This window comes from Mercenaria mercenaria, chromosome 5, assembly GCF_021730395.1.
Source record: "Mercenaria mercenaria strain notata chromosome 5, MADL_Memer_1, whole genome shotgun sequence".
Taxonomy (NCBI): Eukaryota; Metazoa; Mollusca; class Bivalvia; order Venerida; family Veneridae; genus Mercenaria; species Mercenaria mercenaria.
The window spans coordinates 26,787,706-26,797,811 of NC_069365.1; the positions used below are offsets into that span (position 1 = coordinate 26,787,706).

The 10,106-nt window shown below is 31.9% G+C and overlaps 1 protein-coding gene across 1 annotated transcript in view; it reads right to left on the minus strand.

The window, feature by feature from the left end:
* The window catches only part of LOC128556943 (leucine-rich repeat-containing protein 74A-like), a 53,058-nt gene extending 43,334 nt beyond the window's left edge, over positions 1-9,724 (minus strand). Inside the window, exon 1 of the mRNA XM_053543011.1 lies at positions 9,590-9,724. The gene's annotated coding sequence lies outside the window, so the exon portion shown is untranslated. The remainder of the gene's footprint in view (positions 1-9,589) is intronic.
* Between the last annotated feature and the right edge of the window lie 382 nt (positions 9,725-10,106).

Consider the following 10,106-nt stretch of genomic DNA (forward strand, 5'->3'; position numbering starts at 1 on the left):
AGGTTTAGTGAAGTTTATTAAAAATTTGCATAAATATTATATCCACAAAAGCTCGGTGATTGTCAAAACTAACGTAAATCGTTACTCATTTTTAGAATTACTAATGTTAGGCATTTATTAATCTTGACCGATAATTTAAAGGCGTATGCTAGAATTCCCTGTATATGAGATGGGCGAAAATTTTCCCAATAACAGAATTTCTTTAAACTTTGGATATTGAAGGACAATCATCTAAGAAACAAAAAAATGCAATAAAAATCATAGGTCACCGGATTCGAAAAAGAGTTATCTGCCCTTGAAAACGTCATTTTTGGGGGAAATGCCGTTTTCAAGGGCAGATAACTCTTTTTCGATACCGGTGACCTATGATTTTTATTGCATTTTTTTGTTTCTTAGATGATTGTCCTTCAATATCCAAAGTTTGAAGAAATTCTGTTATTGGGAAAATTTTCGCACCAAATTCTAGCATACGTCCTTAATAGTTAAACTGCGTTGAACTTATCAAAAATTGTTTGCAGATTGTTAAGCACAATCATTTTGATGCTATGTTTGTAATCATTAAGGTTATGCGATTTCACATGACGCAAATCGTCGGAAAGGTCCGTTTTAATGTGAGAAAACTTTTACGTTAAAATGCAAATTTCGAATTTCGCCATTTTATCTGAGTTGCACGATGTCACGGAATAAGGAAACTAAAAAGTTACGATGTATATAAGACCCTAAATAAAAAGTACTAAAATACCAAATATATGCCAAGGTATAAGTGGCATTTCCAAAATATAGTTTGATTTATTCTAATTATTATCCATGCCTTCTGTTAGAAAAATTGAAATATTTCAATGTATGAAGTTTTTGTTGTCATTAAAAAAGAGAACAACGTTCTGGTCTTAATATAATAGTGCATATCTTACAAAATTCTTTGTCTAAAAGTTTCACACCAAACGTCAGGATGATTAAGAATTAGTTCTAAAGGCAAGAGCATTAGAAATCATAGCGTCAAGTATACCTCACTATATACGTACTACGCTGGTTTACTGAGTCTAGACTAAACACATAAAATATTTTACGGTCATGGGCATGAGCCTCCCAAAAACGAAAAAAAAATTCACTTACTAGTCAGAGATAACTAATGGAAATATAATTATATTTATAGTTTTTCCTTGTAATGTATATATCTACTTTTGATATTTAAAGAAAATGATCAGACAAAATAACTCCCACAGGCAAACCTTCATTGATACAACTACAATTAAAATATTTTAACTTACTGGAGTTAACATAATATACATTTAAAAAATCAAAACAACTAAATGAATCATAAACACACATTATACCATTTTAAGACATTACGCTATAACAATTACTGAATTCTGGAAGAAATAAATGGTTATTTACTACAATAGAAAAAGTAGACACTCCACGACAAAAATGAAAATGTTGTAGGCGGTCGGTTTCATACGCATACTATCGTCCACAACACATTTGCACATGTTACAAGTACCAATGAAACACAATTTAGAGACACCTGCAGATGTGTGTCATTGAATCTTCATTGATACATAAAGTGGAATTACATGAAAAGCGGCGTAAGGTCAAATTGTTAGAATGGGTTTAACTACACAATTCGGATTTTAGAGACGGAGTCCTAGGTTATGGCACTAGCCTGGGAATCCAGTCTGACAATTTCTAACTTTTTTTTCTACCGGCAAATTGACAAGTTGATAATATCAGAAGCTCGATGAATGCCAATTAACACTAATTAGCGCAAATTAAGTCGGATCTTTAATGCATAGATATAATGTATTATTTCTTCTGACAAAGCACAACTATTATCAACGGCTTCCCAGGCTATTATGGCACCTGCATATCACAGAAACTGCAAAGTTTGAAATCTGCTGATGGGCAATATGGAAGAACAAATCAAATTTCTATTTTTGAACTATTCATAATCAAAGGTAATTAATATTTCTAATATTCCCCTTAGTTTTGTAATTCAAGCAAGCATTGTTGACAATTGTAACAAGATAATAGCATATAATTTGGTTATAACAAGTACGAATGAAAACAACAACAACAACAACAAAAATAATGACAGATTTTTTTACAAAATAGTCTTGCCGTGTTTGGTTTTGTTTGGTAGTATCAGCGACACAAGTTCAACTATGTATTAAAGATCCTACACGAACGTGAACTAGCAATTTATTTTGATCGAAATTAAGGCCTATAAACGCTATAAAGATTCTTTAGAGAACCTTTACAACATCGGCTACCCGTCTAAGTATGTGATAAAATGTTCAAATTAAGATTATTTAATTTCCGTTTACATTTTCAGTTTATTCAATAATGCCAATTATTTATATAAAGCCCGTCTTTTCTCAACCCACAGTCAACCTATATTGCAGTTAGGATTGTGTGAGGTCTACAATAATAAATCTACCCGTCTGAAACGAAAGGAAAGTTTTAGCCTTAATATGTTTGGATTATAACGTAATAGGATAAATATTAAAATAGAAACATTAGTCGATTACATTTCGATTAATGTATATTTTTGGCTAATAATTGTGAACTTTGATTTTAACTGAAAATGTAATGCACTGCTATAGTATTAATTCACCATCTTGAATCATTTACAATAAGGTGATACATGTAAGTTTGCATTGGTCTTATTCAATTCTTCCTCAAACTCTTTTATTACATTTGATGTGTAATGTAACAATGTGCAAAAACGTAAAGATAAAAAAAAATTAAGCCAATATGTAAAGAGTAAAAATACTACACAAGTTGATTATGTATTGTAAATGAAAACTACTTGCATAGTCAATGTATACTTTGACATGTCATGATAATCTGCTGAAAACGAAATTGGTTCGAGGAAGAAATATGACGCCTACATTTTTTTTATTGAAATTCGTTCAAAGTTTGGTTTTCGATAAAAGATCTGATTTGTAAACAGTGGCTTTCGCAAAATTATGAATATATTTTAATGTTTTTGAATACCAATCCCCGAGATTTGCCCGATTTCTTCAAATAAACAACGCACGTATCTTCAAATTAAAAAGTTTGATTTCGTATGTACTCCCTGTAATTATTTACCCAAAGTCAACAGTCAAATGGACCAATTTCCTATAAATGAAAAAGTTCAATATTTTTACATTCAATTTAGGGGAATAGCTGAAGCAAAGCTATAATTTGTTAACCCACGTGTGTTTGTATGAAAGAATGAGGATTATAAATCAAAATGTACTCTCTTAACATATTCCATGCACTATCATTATTTAGGTTTTTGCAAAAACACCGTGTAATAATATGATTTAAATCAATCAACTTGAATCATTATGAAATGTCTGTATTTATGTTTACCCTCTATATTCTTGTATGTTATTTTAATGAACCGACTTTTTTTAGATTCAGCATTACAGAATTTACTGCCTGTCAGAACCGAGAAATTTCTCTGTAGCAAATCATGTTCTATGCAATTCTACGTTTCACATACACTATTAGTTTGTCTATTAACCATCAATATTGAAACTTGTAAACGTATTTTTAATTATGTTGAAACATCAACAAGGTCGCCTCAAAGAAAACATTTCGTATTTTCTATCATAATAAATCGCAGACCAGAAACAAAGCAGGGACAAACTAGATCGACGTGGGTGAATCTATAGGAACAAGTGTTTTTATTGTCATGAGATGCATAGATTGACTAAACTGTGTTACTTATAAAACTCAACGAGACATTTGCTTAAATGTATTGCATTCAGTCTAATGTTGCCCTCTGATGCCTTAGAATTAGAAGTCGAAAGTGCTATATAATTGCTACAGACTTGCGACCATATCATTAATTAAAGCAGACGCTTTACACTAAAATTTTTGTGTCTGTTCTGAGTTTTCGAATTTTAAGCAGGAATTTCAAAACCAAATTTTATTTGTTACTACACACAATATAGTCCGATCCAAAATTACCATATAAATAAACTGGCCTTTTTGGTGTCGGGAATGCTGTTTTGCGGGGGAAAAACACCTCGTTTTGTGACTATCTCAGATATATGAAGTAAATATTTTCTTTAGCAGTTATGACTGATCTTAGAACTCACCTTTGAACCATCGACTTTCTTTGCCCTATAACAATGACTTATAAGACTATTACTGTCACATTCCTCGGGTATCTAAGGTATCCTAAATAATAAAATCAATCTTAGATTTGTTATACTTTTTATCAGTGATACTTCTTGTGTATTACATTCACAGATCAGTTAAATCGTCAGTCAGCAGGGTTAATATAAGCACTTGTTTATAGATGGTGCGGAGATTAGGCAGTTTCTATATTGTAATCAATATTGATGTCACCTATACATAGTAGAAGATACTGAATGCACCGCAAATATAATAAATGTAAAGGTATTTGAAGACATTTACAACCGGTATTTACAAAGGAGACTGATAATTTACATATTCGGTTCTGACATATACTAGGTTTTCGAAAACAAACTATTAGCTGTGCTGCTTTAAGAGAATCAGGAAGATTCTCATTGCATTTTAACGAAACTTAGAATATGGTTAACAAGAATAAAAAGAATTTATGATGGACAATGGGATCAGCACAAAAGACTCCCCTGGGTAATTTGCTTGAACAATTGAGTTAATAATTTGGGACTTCTATTTGAAGTAGTTTCTAATATAGATGGTAAACTATTTCGAACCGTTAATGTATTGTATCGCGATTGTTTTTATCGTATCAACGAACATCTCACATATTTCATATAAAATCTTGAAAGCAGACTCATCGGTACTCAAAATAACTGACCGTATTCAAAATAACTCATATGGAAAATTATTCTTTTTGAAATTGTGGTCCTGGTTTAATGATATGCAAGAATACTGTTAATGTCATTTTTTGTAATAACGAGAAATAAAATTCATCGTTTGAAAACATTGAGTACACGCTTTTGGTAGTTTTGCTGATTTGAGTGCGCCAGTTAGGGATATTTAAAACAAGAACAACAGAATTGTAAATAAAAACTGTACCGAATAATAAAATCATCATCTATGTAAACAATATATTTTGTCTTCGTGTCATGTTTTGTATGCAAATAGCTACCATACACATTTGTTTCGTGTATGAACATCTGCAGAAACCCTTGGTCACCAAGAAATCCCACAGGCTTCTGCGTCGTTAATACACAAAAAATGCGTATTATCCCTATAACAGAAATACTAAGAAAATTATAAAATTGTATTTATGTCCTAGACATATCTTCATTTCATATGCGGTATTGGTTAAGCCGCACAGCAGATGATTGTTATATAAAAACATGGAATGATTTACAGCTTGTTATACATAGGATAAATAAACGTTTATGTCAAAGCGAATTCATATACAACAAGAGCCATGTTAGACATGGCCAATCCCCCCGCCGGGCATATTATAATTGAAGGCTGAAGTTCCTGGCAAGTTAGTGTCTGAAAGTATTAATTTTGGGGAAAGCTTTGAAGAACCGTTTAGTTGTGATCCGCATCAGGGGTTTTAAAGATGTGGAAGAAAGAATAAGTCAGTGGTGAGGTGGTTTACTGCTAAATTTTATTAATTTTCATGAACAGTATAGCTACTGTAAAAGAAGGAATGGAAAGCTAACAGGGAACAAGAGTGCCAGAATGTCACAATATACGCCCGTCACAGCAAATTTCTTTACTCTAGCACATGTATTTGCAAATGGAATTTTAATTTTGTGGTTGTTTAGTAATCATTGTAAGTCTTTTGTTTTTCTTAGTCCACAAAAAAACTCCTTACCAGGTAGAGATATCTTAAAATACACCTAAAATTGGAAAGTAACATCCATGTTGTACCACAGAAAAGTGGTCTTGTTTTTTCCCTACGGTCAATTATAAAAATGTTACAATATAAGTTATTTATAGTAACAACTAAGGGAAGTTAATCCTAAAAAAAAAAAAAAAAAAAAAAAATTGTAAGTCCACACAAAAATCTTTACCAGGTACAGATTGGTCAAAATACACCTCAAAATTGGATGTAGCATGCATGTTGTACTACAGAAAAGTGGTCTCGATTTTTCCCTACGACTAGTAATGAAAAAGTTACAATAAAAGCTATTTAAAGTAACAACAAAGGGAAGTAATTCTAAAGAAAGGAACTGCGCACGACACTTCGTATCATGATGGTGTATAATTGTGCCAAGTTACATCAAAATCCCTCCATGCATGAAGAAGAAATGCTTCGGACAGTCATTCTTGTATCTGACCTTTGGCCTCTAAGTGTGACCTTGACCTTAGACCTAGGGACCTGGATCTTGTGCATGACACTCTGTCTCGTGGTGGTGAACATTTGTGCCAAGTTATATCAAAATCCCTCTATGCATGAAGAAAAAATAAAGATTTTCATTCTTGTATCCTTTGACCTCCAAGTATGACCTTGACCTTAGACCTAGGGACCTGGTTCTTGCGCATGACACTCCGCCTCGTGGTGATGAACAATTGTGCCAAGATATATCAAAATCCCTCCATGCATGAAAAAGATATGCTCCGGACAAATGTTTTTAAGAAAATATGATAAAGGGGAATAACTCAAAAAATAGGCAAGGTAGAGTTATTGTTCTTGCACACTGCACTTCCTCTCAATGTGTTCTATCAGTGTATGAAGTTTGAAGAAAATCCCTTCAGTACTTTTGAAGTTATGCTCCGGACAAATTGTTTTAAGAAAATAAGATAAAGGGGAATAACTCAAAAAATAGGCAAGGTAGAGTTATTGTTCTTGCATGCTGCACTTCCTCCAATGTGTTCTATCAGTGTATGAAGTTCGAAGAAAATCCCTCCAGCACTTTTGGAGTTATGCTCTGGACAAAGATCGTTGCGGACACACGGACGGACGCACGCACGGACGGAGAGCATTTCTAATATCCCCTTCGCCTTTGGCGGGGGGGGGGGGGGGGATAACAAAGCACATCCAGTGGCCTTAATATATCCGTTATCTATATTTCTATTATTATTTTCTTACAACATTTCAAACGCGTTAAAATCCCCAAAACTTCTATCCATTTAGCAAGTTTTGAAAGGTAAATGATTGTATCTAGAAAGCCTGTTGGATTTTATTTGCGATAAATTGATTTACATAAGCATTAAACTTATTGAATTTAAATTCAGAAGCTTGACTACCCATCGACTGGAAATAATGTCTTGTGTTTACATGCGACATTTGATATGCAAATGTAGTATACAGTAAATTCTGCAGTCTGAAAGAAACAAATAACCACGACGAATAAATTCATTTCATCATAAAAAGAGCTATAATAATTATTTCTATTATGTGTCAGCATTATATTAAGTTACCAACATTTAATTTTCATCAGATTTTGGATTTTCTCTAGCCAGACATAGTATATAATTCACTAAGAATTGTGTCACCTTAACATTAAATGCTGATGCGTTTTTAAGGAAAATGAAAATTCGAAGATCATGCTTTTATTGCAAAACGGGTTAATTCCATCTATTTAAAGAGGTGACTATTATTTATATCAAGAGAATCAAGAGTATTATACTGTGCAAACATTAAAGAATCATATCCGTTACGGTGTCTATCAATTATGTAATTACAGACTTGTACAGCCAGAAATTGAAATGAAATGAGAGAATTATTTGCTTAAAGGGTTTATTGATGCAGTTGTCTGCTGTTAGACGAATGGTTTCGTTTTGATAACCAAACAAATATATACGTCTGGATAATAACAGCAGCAAAATATTAGAAATAATATTATACAGATAATAAATGAATATTCTTTCAATATTTATTATTGGTCTTAGTTTATGATACTTGCAAGTAAGCTAGCTTATTTCATTATGCAGAGTAAAAACAGATTTGGTGCACGGAATGCAAAACTTAATACGGTAAAATAGGATAATGACATAAAGGCTTTATAAAGTAAACATTGTGACATGGAATCTCCTCTTATATGGTCTTATGTTTTACATAGTTTTGGTGTCAGTTATTCATGGTCTATAATCGAAAGTATTCTTCTTTCGTTTTGTGAGAACATTGAGTATTTGATATTCATTTTATCGGTAAAGTGGTCACCATATGTGTATCAGGGTTGTGGCTAAATATTTAGATAATAAAGTGTTTAATTAATGAAAGGTATTATCTTAGTACAGTATGTATCAACATTCCTCCTTAAATGCCCTTAAGCAGAGATAGTTCACAATGTCCATCATTTATATAAATAGTATAAAAAGGAAATAGATACTGAATGTAGGTGAGGTGCATTTAGCATGATTTGTTTCTAACCTTTAAGATCTGTTGATGAAAGCCATGACAAAACATTGTTATGCATATTTTTCCAGTCAAGATCTTTTAAATTGTAATTACAAAATCAAACATTTCGTTTCAGCTGAATTATAAAGAAGCTCATAAAGATGTTGCACTCTTATTTGTGGCCGTGATTTATTTATAGTATATACATGTAGTCGTAATGCATTATACACGTAATTGTAAAATATTATACCTAATTATATTGAAGGGCTTGCCGGTCAATCGTCAAAAATATTGGCCCTATGTCCTGAAGACATCTGCAAGTCATTCAATAAATGTTGTATTACATCACATCAGGAATTTTTCCAGTTTTATTTTTAATGTTTTGACTTATTAGCCCTGTAAACGTATGCCGAACAAAGACATATGACACAAACTATGGACGGCGATTTCTATACAGTGTCAACATCGGGAGTAAAATGAAGATTGCAGATATACAACAATGGTTCTACCGAAATAAAGTGAACGAAAAAGACAGAACACAAAGATGAACCGCGAGAAAGTGTATGGTTATGGTAGCATTTAGATATTGCATTTGATATATTCTAACCAAATTTGATTTAACTAACTGTATTTATTCAGTAGAAACAAATGTAAGGAGCACAATTTAGTTATCTATGAGTTTAGATAATTGTTTCACGTGCAAGGAGATAATTAACATTTTAGTTTGTGAATAAATTGTACACTATTCACCATTTGCGAGAATGTAAACGTTTCTATTACATTCAAAACATTCAAAATCAACATCAACAAATATTTACACTTACTTTTCACATAATCTAATCAGAGATACTTTCTAAATGAGACTATATGTACATAACGATAGAAAGTGTATGTGAATAGCTTTATATGAGCGTGCAATACTTTTCACATAATCTAATCAGAGATACTTTCTAAATGAGACTATATGTACATAACGACAGAAAGTGTATGTGTATAGCTTTATATGAGCGTGCAATTTGAACATAACTGTATAATAATACGTATGTTTCTATAAATAAAAATGGTCAAATTTATAACTTTCTGCATAGCTTTCACAAAGCAATGTGCTGTTTTATGTTAAATGAATTGATGCTCTTTATATGATGAAAGCATTTTACTTTGTTTTAACTTGTGACCGTTAGATGAGGAAAACTATAAGATGGCTTGTAATTTCTTTATGACATGCATTACATATTTGTCTAAATGTGTGCGAAATTTCAGCAAAGGATCTAAGTGTAACGTTAGAAGATGTTTTAAGTTATCACTGGAAAATACATATAATTACTAGCTTACCTGATTTGCAAATGCAAAATTCCTTTCCATAAGACGAAATAAGTATTCCTCGCTTTGACTGTTTCTTATCTTCTCGTTCCCTCTACATTAATAGAATAAAAAAAAAATCATTTGTGCGATCCTACAAGTATATATAAAACATTTTGTTGCCCAAAGAAACATAACATCTTAAGAAATATACATCTAATACAGAACTTCATAGGTTAAGAGATTTTGAATGTAAATATTTATCACTGAAACGTAGAATGCCTCTCCAAACACTGTACACGTTGTAAGCTTTTAATTGAGACAATTTCTAAAATAAACATATCTTGATTTCTATCCATCTGACCCACCGTTATTGTGTGTTTAAACGCTAACAAAAGTACACTGCAATCAAACATTGCAATAAAAAGTTATGAAAAGGTTACAGTCTCAATTAAATAACAAGGGCTATGAAATTAATGTGTTAATATAAGATAAAATGTTGACTTTTGTGAATTTAACAATAAGTTTCCATTCATCGTTTATTTTATAC